The sequence below is a fragment of the Grammomys surdaster genome, unplaced genomic scaffold (genome assembly GCF_004785775.1).
Source record: "Grammomys surdaster isolate TR1022 unplaced genomic scaffold, NIH_TR_1.0 127, whole genome shotgun sequence".
In the NCBI taxonomy this organism is placed as follows: Eukaryota; Metazoa; Chordata; class Mammalia; order Rodentia; family Muridae; genus Grammomys; species Grammomys surdaster.
The window spans coordinates 8,359,521-8,373,375 of NW_021604585.1; the positions used below are offsets into that span (position 1 = coordinate 8,359,521).

At 46.7% G+C, this 13,855-nt stretch overlaps 1 protein-coding gene across 1 annotated transcript in view; it reads right to left on the reverse strand.

The window, feature by feature from the left end:
* The window catches only part of Tmem229b (transmembrane protein 229B), a 41,712-nt gene extending 36,235 nt beyond the window's left edge, over positions 1-5,477 (reverse strand). Inside the window, exon 1 of the mRNA XM_028789950.1 lies at positions 5,381-5,477. The gene's annotated coding sequence lies outside the window, so the exon portion shown is untranslated. The remainder of the gene's footprint in view (positions 1-5,380) is intronic.
* Positions 5,478-13,855: the final 8,378 nt, after the last annotated feature.

Sequence of the window (13,855 nt, forward strand, 5' to 3'; positions counted from 1 at the left end):
GAGGAGGAGGAGGAGGAGGAGGAGGAGGAGGAGGAGGAGGAGGAGGAGGAGTAGGAGTTCACCCAACCCAAATGCAGAATATGAAACACCTACAAGGCATAGCTGTGCTGCAGCTTTCCCTGGGTCTGCGAAGGGATGAAGTGAGGTTTCAGAGAAGGCAAAGGGTACTTACCATGATGTAGGGAGTGGGGGAGGAAAGGCCCACAAATAATGCCACCCCTCCGCTCCCTCTGGGGGACAGGAGGAACACCAGTCCTGCTACCCCTTCACTAGAAAGTTCTTATTCTTCTTTTTTTTTTTTTTTTTTTTTTGGTTTTTCGAGACAGGGTTTCTCTGTGTAGTCCTGGCTGTCCTGGAACTCACTCTGTAGACCAGGCTGGCCTCGAACTCAGAAATCCGCCTGCCTCTGCCTCCCAAGTGCTGGGATTAAAGGCGTGTGCCACCACTGCCTGGCGAAAGTTCCTATTCTAGCTCTGGCTTTGCCCCTTATCTTCCAGGATGGTTCCATTCTCTTTCCACTCTATCCCAGCTTCCTCAGTTCTGACTTCCATCAGTTCCAGAGGAGTTGAGTCTTCCCTGAGAAAGGCCAGAATCACCCCAAGTCCACTGGATCATTCAGCACACCTCCTAGAAGGCTACAGACAGTCTTACCTGGCAATTTCTATTTTATACACAACAGTACCAAAAACCCCCAGAATTTACATCCCATGTACAGAGTCACTGAACAAGAGTCCAGAACTCGTCTCCTTGTCCCTACCATATGATTCTATCAAAGAGCTTCTCAACAACTCTAATATGGTCAGCCAACTTCTCCCAGGCCTCCTCCACAACTCTCATTCCTTTTCATAAACACCCCCAAATGATGTAAGAGATTCAAAGTGAAATTGTCTAGGGCTGAGGATAATTAACCATTGAAGTAGCTTGTTATCTCTAAACGGAGTAAATCCTTTCTCAGAACAGGTAGCCAGATGGATGTAGGGTAATCTGATGAATATAAGGTAGATCTATTTTTTTTCCAATGCTGGGGATTGATTCCCCCGGTCCTCATATGATCTAGGCAAGTTCTGTACCATTGAGTTATATTCCAGACCCTAGTCTAACATTTTCTGTGCTTTGCAAAGTATATCTGGGACTTGGGCCATAATCAAGTCCCTCAGATGCACAGGGATGGTCAAGGGAAGGAAGGGCTTGGGGGACAAAGAGTATAGTCAAGAAATTGCTAAGATGAGCTGTTCTGATGGACAGGAGGGTAACAGAAAGGAAAATGCGACCCAAGAGCCTACCAAGCAAGAGGAAAATGTTAGTATCAGAATGAAATGGGGTTTATAAGATGCATTGCTATGCCAAGCAGAAAGCTTGTTCCCTTTAGGATAACTTCCAGGCCATCTGGTCTACTTCCCCACTGCAGGGTAAAGATTTCACCCTCCTTTCTGAACGTTCACAAGGATGCTAGTTTTCAAGCATGTGTCCTTCAATCTTCCTTTAGCTGCCATGTTTAATCCACATCAACTCTATATGCTTACACCACCTCCGCTGTCAGTCACTCACCAATGTTCGTTTGTTCTATCACCTAACCAATCCAACACTCACAATCTGCAGCAGAATCAGACCTCAGCTCAAGGCCCAGTCTGGACATTTTCTAGCCAGATGAGATGTGTGATTGCTCTTGCAGAAGCTCACTCTTTCCAGCTGTAAAATGGGAATAATCAGTAGTAGCTTTCTCGGTGGTATGCAGGAGAACATATAAAGAGTACTTAGCCCAATGCCTGGCAGACAGAGAGAGTAAGTATTCAATACCTGATGACTGTCAACTGTTAGCGCTCTGACCACTGAAGCAACTTGAAATTTCATATGTGGAATTAAGTCTCAGAGCACTGAAATGGGTCACCCAAGGGCAATCAAGCAAGTGGGATGGGGAGTATTCTCAGATTTCCTGATTTTAGAGTTGTTTCTTTAAAACGATGTCATTGTCCAGTGACCTAGAAGTCGGTGTGTCGAATGACATCCAACTATCACAGCTGGTGATTTAATGAGTACTTTCACATGTCAAGAACTGTGCAGACATACGCACTTATATTATGTCACTATAAGAAGGTCACCTTATTGTTTTGGGTAAGCAAAAAAAACAAACCCTCTGGATCTGCTGCTTATGCTGCCCAAACGATAGCAATATTTATTGTCCATATTTGCTTAATGATGTAGATAAAAGTGTGACCAACGTCCAGGTTCTTAGTCCTGACTTTGGAAGTGTGTGTGTGTGTGTGTGTGTGTGTGCGTGTGCGTGTGTTTTATTTGGGAAAAAGAGGGAGAGGGATCCTAAAGACTAGGAACTCAGGAGCTGAGGGGGAGACTAGCTAAGGACAGCATTAGACAGGCAATCGGAGCTGTACATGTGCTAAACACAGATGCATGAGACTAACTCTCAGAGTACTGGAAGGCCCTATGCAAGCTGCTAAGGGAGAAACGCAGTCAGCTTTCTTAGCCAGCTGCAAAGGCTAAGAACCACAAAGATGACTGGCCTACCAAGATATCTCCAATGGTGCAATAGTTGCACTTTTATCTTGGGGGTAACCAACAGCTATCTAACTTGACTTAAAGCCTGCTTAAGAGGAAGGAAGTCATGCCAGGTACTGCAAACTAATCAAATACTTATGGCTGGAGAGGTCACAGGCCCTAGAGCAGAACCTACCTCTGCTAGTTTCCTAAATCAGTATAATTTTTAATAGTAATCTAAATGCTTATCCTTATACCCACAGATAAGTATAGCTCTCGCCCCTCATCAAAGAAACTTCTTTTTGCAATAGATGAAGACTAGTGTGGAGATCCACAACTGTCAGAAGTAGAGAATAAATGGTTGAGATGGTCCCCGTCCCCAGTTGATGCCTCTACAACACAACCCCTAGACCTGAGTGTCAGAGGAAACCATTGAACAGGCTGTAAAAATATTTTAAGAGCTGGAGTACCAAGATGCCTGCCCCTAGAAAATATCTTCCAGATATGACAGGGAAGCTGCACCCAGGAAATCTCAATAATATGGTTGATACACACACACACACACACACACACCTGCAACATCAGTTGGCATACAATATGGATGGTGGAAATTTCATAAGAGCCCACCCACAGGAAATCATTGGCTGCTGAGAGAGGGAGAATCAAGTTTTCTTTAGGGATGAGCCCCGTGATTTATCCAAACCTAAGTGGTCAGCCCTAAACACATCTACAATGAGCAACACTACATAGACTCATGTATATATGGAAGGTTCAGAGAAGAACCCTCTCTCTGTAGCCCTCTGTCTCTTGGCATCTCTAGACTTGAGGCTGCTATCAAGGCCCTACTAAAACTCTTGTGAAGATGGACCAGTCCAGAAGCTCATGTGGCAGAGGTGCCTCTTAAAACCTGAAACAATGAATGGACAGACCCACTAGAAGCCATCTATCATTTGAGCCCACCTGCTACAGCAGTCTGAAGTGGTTGATCCAATATGTCCCAAATGTGGGACCTCAGGAGAGAACAGGTGTGACAGAGATGCTCTGACTTACTAAGTCCCCTTATCAAGTAGATTTCCTAGTACTATGTGGCCAGTGAAATTTTTACACTGCCAAGATTCCAGAGGAAAGAGCAGTTTCAAGACCCAATTCCTGCCCATGTAGACTGTTTGCTATAATATTCATGCTGCCGACTCTTACAACACCAGTCATGATAGAAAGTAGAAGCTCTCAAAGTCCCAGGGAACCATCAGAGAAAAAGAAAGGGTGGGGTCTAGAAGTTCAGAGATGCAAATGGCAATGGCTGTGTCCATAGACTGGACCAACCCCATCACAAAACTGTCAGCAATAGAAAGGGACAGAAAGCTTCCTCTGAGAACCATTCTCTGAAGGAACCGAGGGCCAGCATCACCCTACAATTTCAACCCCACTAAATTTACAGGTAGAGAAATTGATGTCAAAATGAACATTAAGCAGAACCTCTGGTTGGAGGCGTGCAGGAACCCACCCCTGGAGCCTAATGCATGAGAGCACAAGGGGGCAAGCAGGCTTTCCCTGTCAGCCTGAGAATCAGCAGCTCACTTACCCAGCCTCAGTTTAATGGTGAATATCCGTGCCACAGGAAGAAAGCACTTCCTTTTCCATGTACACTTCCATAAATGGCAGCAGCACGGAACATCCCATAGCTTGATATGAGGCAAATGTATTTTTCCCAGCTAAGGTATAACCCTAGTTGGTCTGGAACTCTATATGTAGACCAGGCTGGCCTCAAATCCTCCTGCCTTTACCTCCTAAGGGCTAGGATAACGGGCATTTGTCATCATACAAACCTACAAACCTACAGCATCTAAACCCTCTGCTAGCATCTTGGTAAAGGTTAAGCCAAGAATCATAAGACAATTGATTCTAAACCTTCTCTAATCCCAGGAAAGGAATGTTAGTACATACCAGCCATCCCAGGGTACTGAGAGTGACTTGAGGACCAGGACCAAAAAATGCTGCTCCTGTCCTCTTTCCCCTCAGACTCGGTTACACTCTACTTTTCAAAAACAAACCAGTTTCCTAAAAGGCATGGTAGGAAGAAGCAGAAACTATAGCCAGTTTCAGATGATCTTAATCCCTTTCTGGATTCCCTCCTTGGCCAGGTTTGAACAAAAGGAGCCGAGGGTGCTAGAGCAGAAATTATTCCCACTTTAAAAGGAATGTTCTTGAATTAAAAAACAAAACCAAACCAAAAGCCCACTAAAATCCAAACCACCTTGTCTGTAATTAGGGGATAGAGGGGTGGGGAGAAGGAGGGTTAAAGGCTGCAAATTTGAGAACAGTCTAGCAAAGGGAGGGTTAGCTATCCTTTTTCTCCCTCAAGGACAGCCAGATCAGATATGGCTGTTGCTAAACCCGGCTGCCTCACTTTACTGCTCTCTCTCTCTCTCTCTCTCTCTCTCTCTCTCTCTCTCTCTCTCTGAGGCCAGAGCCCCCCACCCACATCACCATAGACCCTTATCAGAGCTTCAAGGGTGACTGCCACTATCGCCCTGGTTTGTCATCTCCTTTGGGAGCTCAGAGACGTCCCATGAGCAGAGGCAGACAGAAAAACCACCCACCCCTGTGTACTATAGCAACTTTTCTGATAAAGATGACACTTTAAAACCTATCACTGACTTTTCCCCATTGAAAAAGCTATAACTTAGCCCTTCCCTGTAAAAGAACACTTTCCCCCTTTGAAACAAATACACAAACCGGAGTCAACTGAAATAAACACGCTGTAAGACTCACTAATTCTTCTGATACCTTTCATTCAAGAACTCCAGGCTCTTAAATGAATTTATAAATGTAGGAGATCACATCCCATCGCTTTCAAGGAGGGAGGCAAGGGAGCCCACACTCTTACCTCATAGACTGTGTATTTGAAGAACAGTCAGTCCACAGAGAAGCCTTCTTGCACCCTTTCCGCTGGAGAGGTCAGGCCACTGAGCACTATCCTCAGCCTGTGAATCAACAGCTTGGGATAAACCCAACAGGGACTGAGCCATAATCAACTCTGCTAGCTGGACAGAGGATCTTCAGAGAAGTGGTGCTACCCGTGTTGCCTGAGTTAGCCACCTGACCTAACCTTAGCCATTTGAGTTCCAGGACCACAGATGGAACACTCAGGGTACTTCCTTCTCTCCTGTGTTCCCTTACAAGTTCTGGAATCTCCCTTGATCCTATCCTGGAGTAGCCAAAAGCAAGACTAAATGGACTTATCATTTCTTTCCAAAGACCAGCGTTCCATCACCCTAATGCCTGTCTCTGTTTCTGAACCCAAGGTCTCAGGAAGAGTAAAGGAGGTTCACCTCAGCCCATCCCTCATGTCTTTAAACCCAGTTGTCTCTGTAGGTGCATCCTTAGTCCAGCCAAATGTGTCATAAGCTCCTTCACAGAGATGCAAGAAGGATCACCCAGAAGTACAGAGCCTACCGTGCCACCTATCTCCGGTCAGATCATACACAGAAGCCAAGTAGCTCTGCCTTGCAACCAGGTAAATAACAGGAGCTCCTGGATGGCTGTGCTGCCAGCCACAGGACAAGAGCCAATGGTCACATGCATGCCATCTGCAAGCTAGAGGAACCTGGTTCCCGGAGACACAGATTGGGAACTGGGGTCTTGGAAACTGAGCCGTTTGTCTTCTAGAGAAAGACCTTATACCATTCTTAAGGCAGGTCCATCAGCTCTCTTTTTGACCCCTCTTCCTATGAGAGAGAGAGAGAGAGACAGAGAGAGAGAGAGAGAGAGAGAGAGAGAGACAGAGAGAGAGAGAGAGAGACAGAGACAGAGACAGAGACAGAGAGACAGAGACAGAGAGACAGAGAGACACAGAGAGAGAGAGAGAGGAGAGCTTAGGCTTTCTGAGGACCCCAGTGTGGTGAGGACTCCAGTGTGGTGATCATCTGTTATTGAGGTGCAGAGAACACTCAACAATGGGTAAGCAGAACCCCAAGTTTGCATTGGTATGCAGCTTCCAAGGGTCCTCCAGTGAGCATCTAACCAGAGTTGGAACAACCTGGCACCACAAACCCTGTGCTAGAAGAGATCACACACCCACCTCCTAAGAAACCCCAGGGAAGAAAGGAGAAACGGTGAGGGAAAGAGGGGAAACGGGTCAGTTTCTGACTGGTCATAGAAAGAGAGAAAAGAAGACACCTGGGAAAGATGCCAATGCCTCTCTCTCTGGCCTTGCCAGAAATAGGGCTACATGGCTCCCCATCTCAGCCCTCCAGTTCCCACAAGGAAACAGAGATGGTGAATGCGGACGGAGAACTAGCAGCCAGAGGCTGGGCACTGATCTAGGCACCCACCTGAAAAAAGAATGCCAAGGTGTGCAACCCACCATCACCCAGTTCCTTCATGCCCTCGGTGGAGACGGTAATAGATCATTTTGACAGGGATCCTTCCCCAGTCTGCAAAGTCAGGAGGGTCTGTGGTTCCTACTCCCAAGACCTGGCTCTCTAGCTTCCATCCAGTCTGGCGCCCCCCACTGTCCTTTGCAGAGGGCCTCGGGGTGCACGCCACTGGGTTAGGGAGGAGGTGTCAACCTTCAGAGGTCTCAGATCCTCAGTCGAATCTTTCACCCTCGGCTCAACCCGGCACCCCTTTGTTTGAGACGGGGAAAGTTGCCAATGTGCACCCTTTTCGCCAACACGCCCCCCTGTGCGCCCATCCCCCGCAGGGAATCCAAGCTCAGACACAGCATCTAATCTGCGGCTCGCTCTCCAGCCCCAACAGCCGCTCCGAAACCGAAAGCAAAGAGAAAGCAGGATCCGGTAGTGTCCACACACGGGGTCGCCGAGTCTTCCCCATCACGGCCCCATCACCCGCGCCCCCGCGCTCGGCGCTGCCCGCCCCGCGCAGACACCTCTCTCCGCGGCGGAAAGGCCTCTCTGCGGGCATCGCGGGCACCTACCGGTGCGGGGCCGGGGACGAGGGTAGGGCAAGGCAAGGCAGGGTCGGCGGCCGTCTGCCCAACGCAGGTGCGGCCAGGAGCGCGGTCTCACGGGCTGGCTCCCGCTCCTCCTCCCGCGCCGGGTCTCGGGGCGCTCTCCTGCGCCGCCTGCTCCCTGCCCCCACGCCGGCGCTCGGGCTCCCCCCGCGCCGAGTGACCGGACGAGCCTCCCCCACGCCACCCGCCCGCGACTATTCCCGCATCGAGTGTCCGCGGCCGCTGGGGCGGCGCGGGGCCCGGGGAGCTGCAGCCGCTGCTGCCCCACGGAACCCAGCCCCAGGCGGCGGCGGCGGCACTCACCCATAGTACGGATGCGGTGCAAACTGCACATGCTCGCTTCTGACAGGCGCTCTGCCCCCGGCCCTGTTTAACTCCTTCAGCGCCCGCGTGTCCGCCGGGCCCGCTGCCCCCGCCAACTCAGACGACTCCCGCCACTCATCCTCAGCCTGCGATCAGCCCTGCCAGGACTCCGCCCGCAGCCCCCGCGGCTCAGGTGGCTGCTGTAAAGATTCCTTGGTCCGCCCTGCCATCCATGTGTGAAGTAAGGGTCACCTCCGGATTGTAGGAGTTGTAGGGAACAGCCTGCAGAACATTCACTCTGGGTATCTGGGTAGCTTGAAGGTTGAGGCTACCGGAGATCCACATTTCACATGGTGTTACATACCCTCTCTGTGCTCTCAATGTGTTTCATACAAGTTAATCATTGAAGCAGGCAGACCAGGTCTGTTTATTTTTTTGGTTTGTTTGTTTATCGTTATCATCTTCTTCTTCATCATATTCATCATTGTTATTCTCATTTCTAAGATGGAGAAACTGAGGCCTGTGAAAAGCTAGAATTTGCCTCAATCAAGACCTGACCTCTAAGGTCCACTATTTGGTTTGTAAAGATTAAATGGAATATGTTATTTCTAAGGTCTCCTTAGGAGGTCCAAAACAATGGACATTACAGCAAAAGCAACAGAAGAACAGCAACAAAAACTCTTGGCAATTTCGAATTCAGAATGTGGGAAATCAGCTCCATGACGCCAAATTCAGATAGGCCTCTCAACTAGTCGTGGGTCTTGCAGGAAACAGGAAAATTTCCCTTTCAGGCATCAACCATGAGTCCTGGTGCTGGGTACTCCAGCCAAGAGGAACATACAATCTTGAAGACCTATAATAACATGTGGGAAGGTCTTGTTTTCTATTTTTAGGATTGGTCTGACCTTGACTTTCCCATCCTCCTGTGCCCACCTGCCCAATGCTAGGATTACTGGAAGGCCCCAACAGGTCTGACCGGGAAGTGTATGGATGTCCTTTTAAAAAATAAATCAGAAAGAACGGTCTTCCACAATTCTCACATACCCTATGAGTGCCTAAGCCTGATCTCAGAGGTCTGGTGGTTGCTTCTTCATACATTTGTGTACATGTGTGAGGTTCACAATCTATCACCCCTGCACAAATAGGGTGCTGGGAGAACTAAATTAAAAGCCTGCACAGATGCAGCATGGAAAAAAGAGGGGAGGGAAATTTAAGGAGAGGGAGGGATGACTGACTATATAGGTGAGAGTTCTCTAGAGGATCAGAACTGATAGAAAAACATATATGGGGTTTATTGGGATAGCTTACAGATAGATCCAGCTAGTCCACAAATGGCTATCTCTTAACAGGAGGTCCACATATCCAATAGCTTTTCAGTCCACAAGGCTGGATGTCTTACCCGGTCTTCAGTGTACATCAGGATTCAGTAGAAGTAGGCTCTAATGCAGTAAGGAATGGCTTAGCAGCAGGATAGATAAATGTTCCAGTGAGAGTGAAGGCAAGCAGGCAAAAAGCAAAAAGCTTCCTTCTTCCATGTCCTTTTTATAGCCTGCCATGAGAAGGTGTGGCCCAGATTTAGATAGGGTCTTATAACCTCAAAAGATACAACCAAGAAAAATCCCTCACAGGTCCATCAGGTGCTCAGGTGCTTGGGTTTTTAGTTAATTCCAGATGCTGTCAAGTTGGCAACCAAGAATATCCATCACAACGACCAAAGAAACTATAACACTTACTTCCTTAAAAAACAAAACAAACCCAAAAAACATGTGTTTGAGTTTTTGCCTGCCTGTGGGTGGTCTACATTTGTGCCATGTGCTTTTTGAGGCCACAAAAGAACATTGGAACCCCCAGTACTGAGTTACAGACTGTTGTAAGTGGCCCTGTGGGTGCTGGGAACCTAACCTGGGTCCTCTGCAAGAGCAGCAAATGCTCTTAATTACCGGACTATCTCTCTCAGCCCATTCACCTCATTTTTATAATGTGCCAGAAGGATAGAGGTCAGAAGAGCAAAGTGACACAAGTTTAAGAAAAGGATCACAGAGTTCATTCAACTCATCTTGCCTCACTCAAGACAAGGAGCCAGGCTGCGTTCTACTTTCTGAACCTAACTGGATGGACACTGTGTCTTCCCTTGATTGCCTAATGCGACCACAGATCACAGATCTCTATCAGTCTTCTGTCCCTGGCCAGGGTATTCCAAAATCAACAGTGACACATGTCTAAACTGGAGTGGGCAGTGTGGACCAGGGACTTTGAGTCCATCCCCATACATAGTCTGTTCTTGGCCTAAACTGTCTGTTCCTCAGTAAGGAATGAGAGTGGGACTGGAGATGAAGCTTGGTAGTAGAACACTTGACTGGAATGTATGAGTCTGGAATCCATCGAATACCATGGGGGAAGCATTAGAGTTCAAGTAGACATTGTCTTGGGCTCCTCAGATCATTAGAGGACGTATACAGTGACAAGATGCAGGTGATAAGAACTTTTGGCCTTCCTTATCTTCTGTGTAGTAGAGATACTATCACCTACCTTATGGGTATGATGTAATAATCCTGTGACATAATACATGTGAAGTCCTGAGCACTTAAGTAGACTTTCAATAACAGGGATTGTTTTCTGTCTGGAGTAAAGCAGGGAGAAGGACTACAAGCACTCATATGGGCTATAAGAAAGACACAGGACTGCTCCCAACGCAGACACATTTGGCTAGAAGTGACCTCGTTAAACCTCGAAGCGAGGTCAAGCTCATAAGGGGGCATCCTCTACATCCCTTGCCATAGAACAAAGCCTCTAGTCCTCTCTGTGTCTGGCAGCAGCTTGGCTTTCTTCCGGGCTCTGGGAGGCAGCGCTCTGCAGAGGAAGGAAAATGTTAGGAGATGCAGGCAGCCAGCTCTGAATTCCCGGAAACGTAGCTATTAGGTCCGGTAGGCACAGTACTTAGTGCCAACAATATTTTTAGGGGCCCACAAAAATGCATTTTTTTACAATAAAAAATGGATGCAAAAAATAAACTTTGAGGTCAAAGAAAATGTTTTCATGTAATATTAATATTTTCATCCTTAGTCTGGAACAAGATGTCAGTGGCAGAGTACAGCGGAAGAGAGTCAACAACTGAGACTTGGGCTTAGCACCACTCGATCTCCGTTCACCTTGCCCTCGGGCTTAACGACGTGATCTGGATTTTCCTCCCTTCTTTAAAAGGGATCATTTCCTCCTAGCAACAGTTTACACAGCTGACCTCTCTTTGGGCAAGGCAGCTATTTCTCTCATTACATAAATAAGGAAATCAAATCTGAGAGAGGGTGTGTAGTTTTGTCCAGGTTACACTGCTAGTAAAAGCAGAATATAACTCAAACTCAGGTCCTTCAGCAAACACCCTAACCAAGATCTTCTCCACCTGCACTGAGATGAGAAATAAAATCAGTCACACACAGGACAGAGCAGTCTGCTGCAGCAGGGAACCTAAAAATAGCATCTGCAGGAATGAGTGGGTCCCCAGGCTTTTCACCCAAAGGGTGTTGAGTCCTGTGTGCTGGGTTGTGGGGATGTAGCCCCAGGTGAAGGTAAGCACCATAAAATCATGGCTGTAGTGACTCAAGTATGCCCTGAAGGTGGAGGGACCCTGAGAGAAACCAAGACCCAGCATTCATAGAGACAGACAATACCAGTCCCTTTTCTTCTTGTCTTAAAAAGCCATTGAAGTAGTGCAGTGGGCCACACAGACATTTTGCATACACAATCCTGTAATATATATATTTTTTTTTTTTTCTGGGATATGACTGTGCTTGCCATGCAAGCCAGAGGACCACAGTTTGGATCTCTAGGAATTTACATAAACTTTGGATGAGCATGGGGACTTGCCTGTAACTTCAGCCCAAGAAGTCTAACACAGAGGATCTTCAGAACAAACAGCACTCAAGACTAGTCAGGTGAGTGAGCTCTGAGTTTGACTGAGAGACTTTTTGCCTCAGTAAATGAAGTAGAAGAGAATGATTCCTGAAAGCAACCTGGGGCTTCCACATGCATAAGCAAATAGGTTCACCCATAAACATGCAAAAACATGCATACATATATTCACACTACACTTACACTCATAAAAATGGGTGGGGACATGTCTTAATTAGAATTTTTGCAGCACACCAGACCTGGATTTGAACTCAGACTCCATGTCCTAGTTGGATGTCTTAAGGCAGCTCATCTTTCTCAGACTATTTCTTCATCTGCAAAGTAGACATAGCAACAATACTCACCCTAGAATGTTGTGTGCACAAGATGATATGTTAAAGGTGCCTTGTACCGTGTCGGGCACAAAGTACCTAATAGCACCTACAATATCGTCATGGAAAGTCCCTGCCACAGTCATGAGTTATCTTTACACATCCTTTCTACTATCATGATGTAAAAATAAAAATGTTTTAAGTATCTATGTAGCCTCTAAAATGTCTTGCACATATTAAGTTCTTAGGCATACTTTCTCTTTTTTTTGTTTTTCTTTTTTTGTTTTTTGTTTTTTGTTTTGGGGGGGGAGGTTGGGTGGTTTTTTTTTTTTTTGGGACAGGGTTTCTCTGTGTAGTCCTGGCTGTCCTGGAACTCACTCTGTAGACCATTAGGCATACTTTCTGAAGGACATGGGATTTCTGCTTTTCCTATAAAGCAAACCACCCTTAGGGTTCACTCTTGTCTCCAGCGGAAGGAATGTTCTTGGTGACTTTTGAAGGGAATCAGAAAGATCTCTTTATGCTTGTTAGAGAGGACTAGTTCCCTGACAGTTGCCCTCTGACCTTGAGTCAGGAGAGATTTGGCTCAAGAGAGTAATTTCTGTGGAGACTGGCCTGCTAGGCCAAGAAAGGAACACACAGTCTATGGAGGATGTGTGGTAGGAGAGAAGTGAGGCAGAAACAGAAAGAACATGTATCTGAATGGGCTTCCTGGGCAAACAAGTTAGGTGGTGAGGGGGCAGGTATATGGCTCTTGGGGAGAGCCGGTCAGAGTAACAGGCTGGCATTTGAAAATAGGATTCTGCGAAACACCTGCTCCCCGGGGGGGGGGGGGGGTGGGCCGGGGGGGGGAACCAGCTTCTTTCTGAGACAGAGTACCACTCCATTGCCCAGTCTGGTTTCAAACTCATAGCAATCCTCTGGCCTCAACCTCCCACATGCTGAGATTACAGGTACGAGCCAGTACTTTCAACTAACAAACTTGTCTTCAAATAGGAAAAAAGGGTGCTTAAAGAGACTAAGGGGCAATGAATCTGGATCACTTAGGATTCTTTGACTAGGGTTTCACATAGCCCAGGCTGGCCTGCAACTTGCTAAGCACCTGAAGATGACCTTGAAATTTGGATCCTCCTATTTCTACCTCTTCAGTGACAGACTTCGTCACCACAAGGAGTTTAGATATCTTAAATTTGGGGGTGAAGTTCATGACAAGGTTTCTCTGTGTACTATCCCTGGCTGTCATGGAACTCACAGATATCCAAATGCCTCTGCCTCCCGAGTGTTGGGATTAAAGGTGTGTGAGAACACTGCCAAGCTGGAGATCTTAAATTTAAAAAGAATATAATGAACAGTATAGAAGACCGACAATAAAAAGAAAAAAAAAATACCTGAAGGTTGAAGAGATGGCTCAGTGTGTGAAGGCATTTGCCACCAAACCAAATGACCAGAGTTTGACCTTTGAGAACCACATAAAAGGAGAAAACACTCCCACCAGCTGCCTTCCAATTTCTGTACATCCTCAGTGTCAGGAATATATACCCCACCCAACTCCTGCTGTGCCATGTACACACAGAGTACATACACATACAATTAAGAAATGTATCTCTTGCATGCAGCCTGTTCAGGTAGGTGTCTGGCATTCAGTAATCTGTATTTATGCCTTCTCCATATTATTCCATCACTTGGTACTGCATTCTTTGCATAGTGCATTTAAATATTCCATAACCTAGCTTCACCAATGATCAACTTGTGGCAAATCTCACCTCATTTATACATCTACAAACTCTCACTATAGTCTTTAAAGTAAATATTAGGCATTATGTACAATTTTTGATATTGCATTTTTAAATACTGAATAATATTCCAG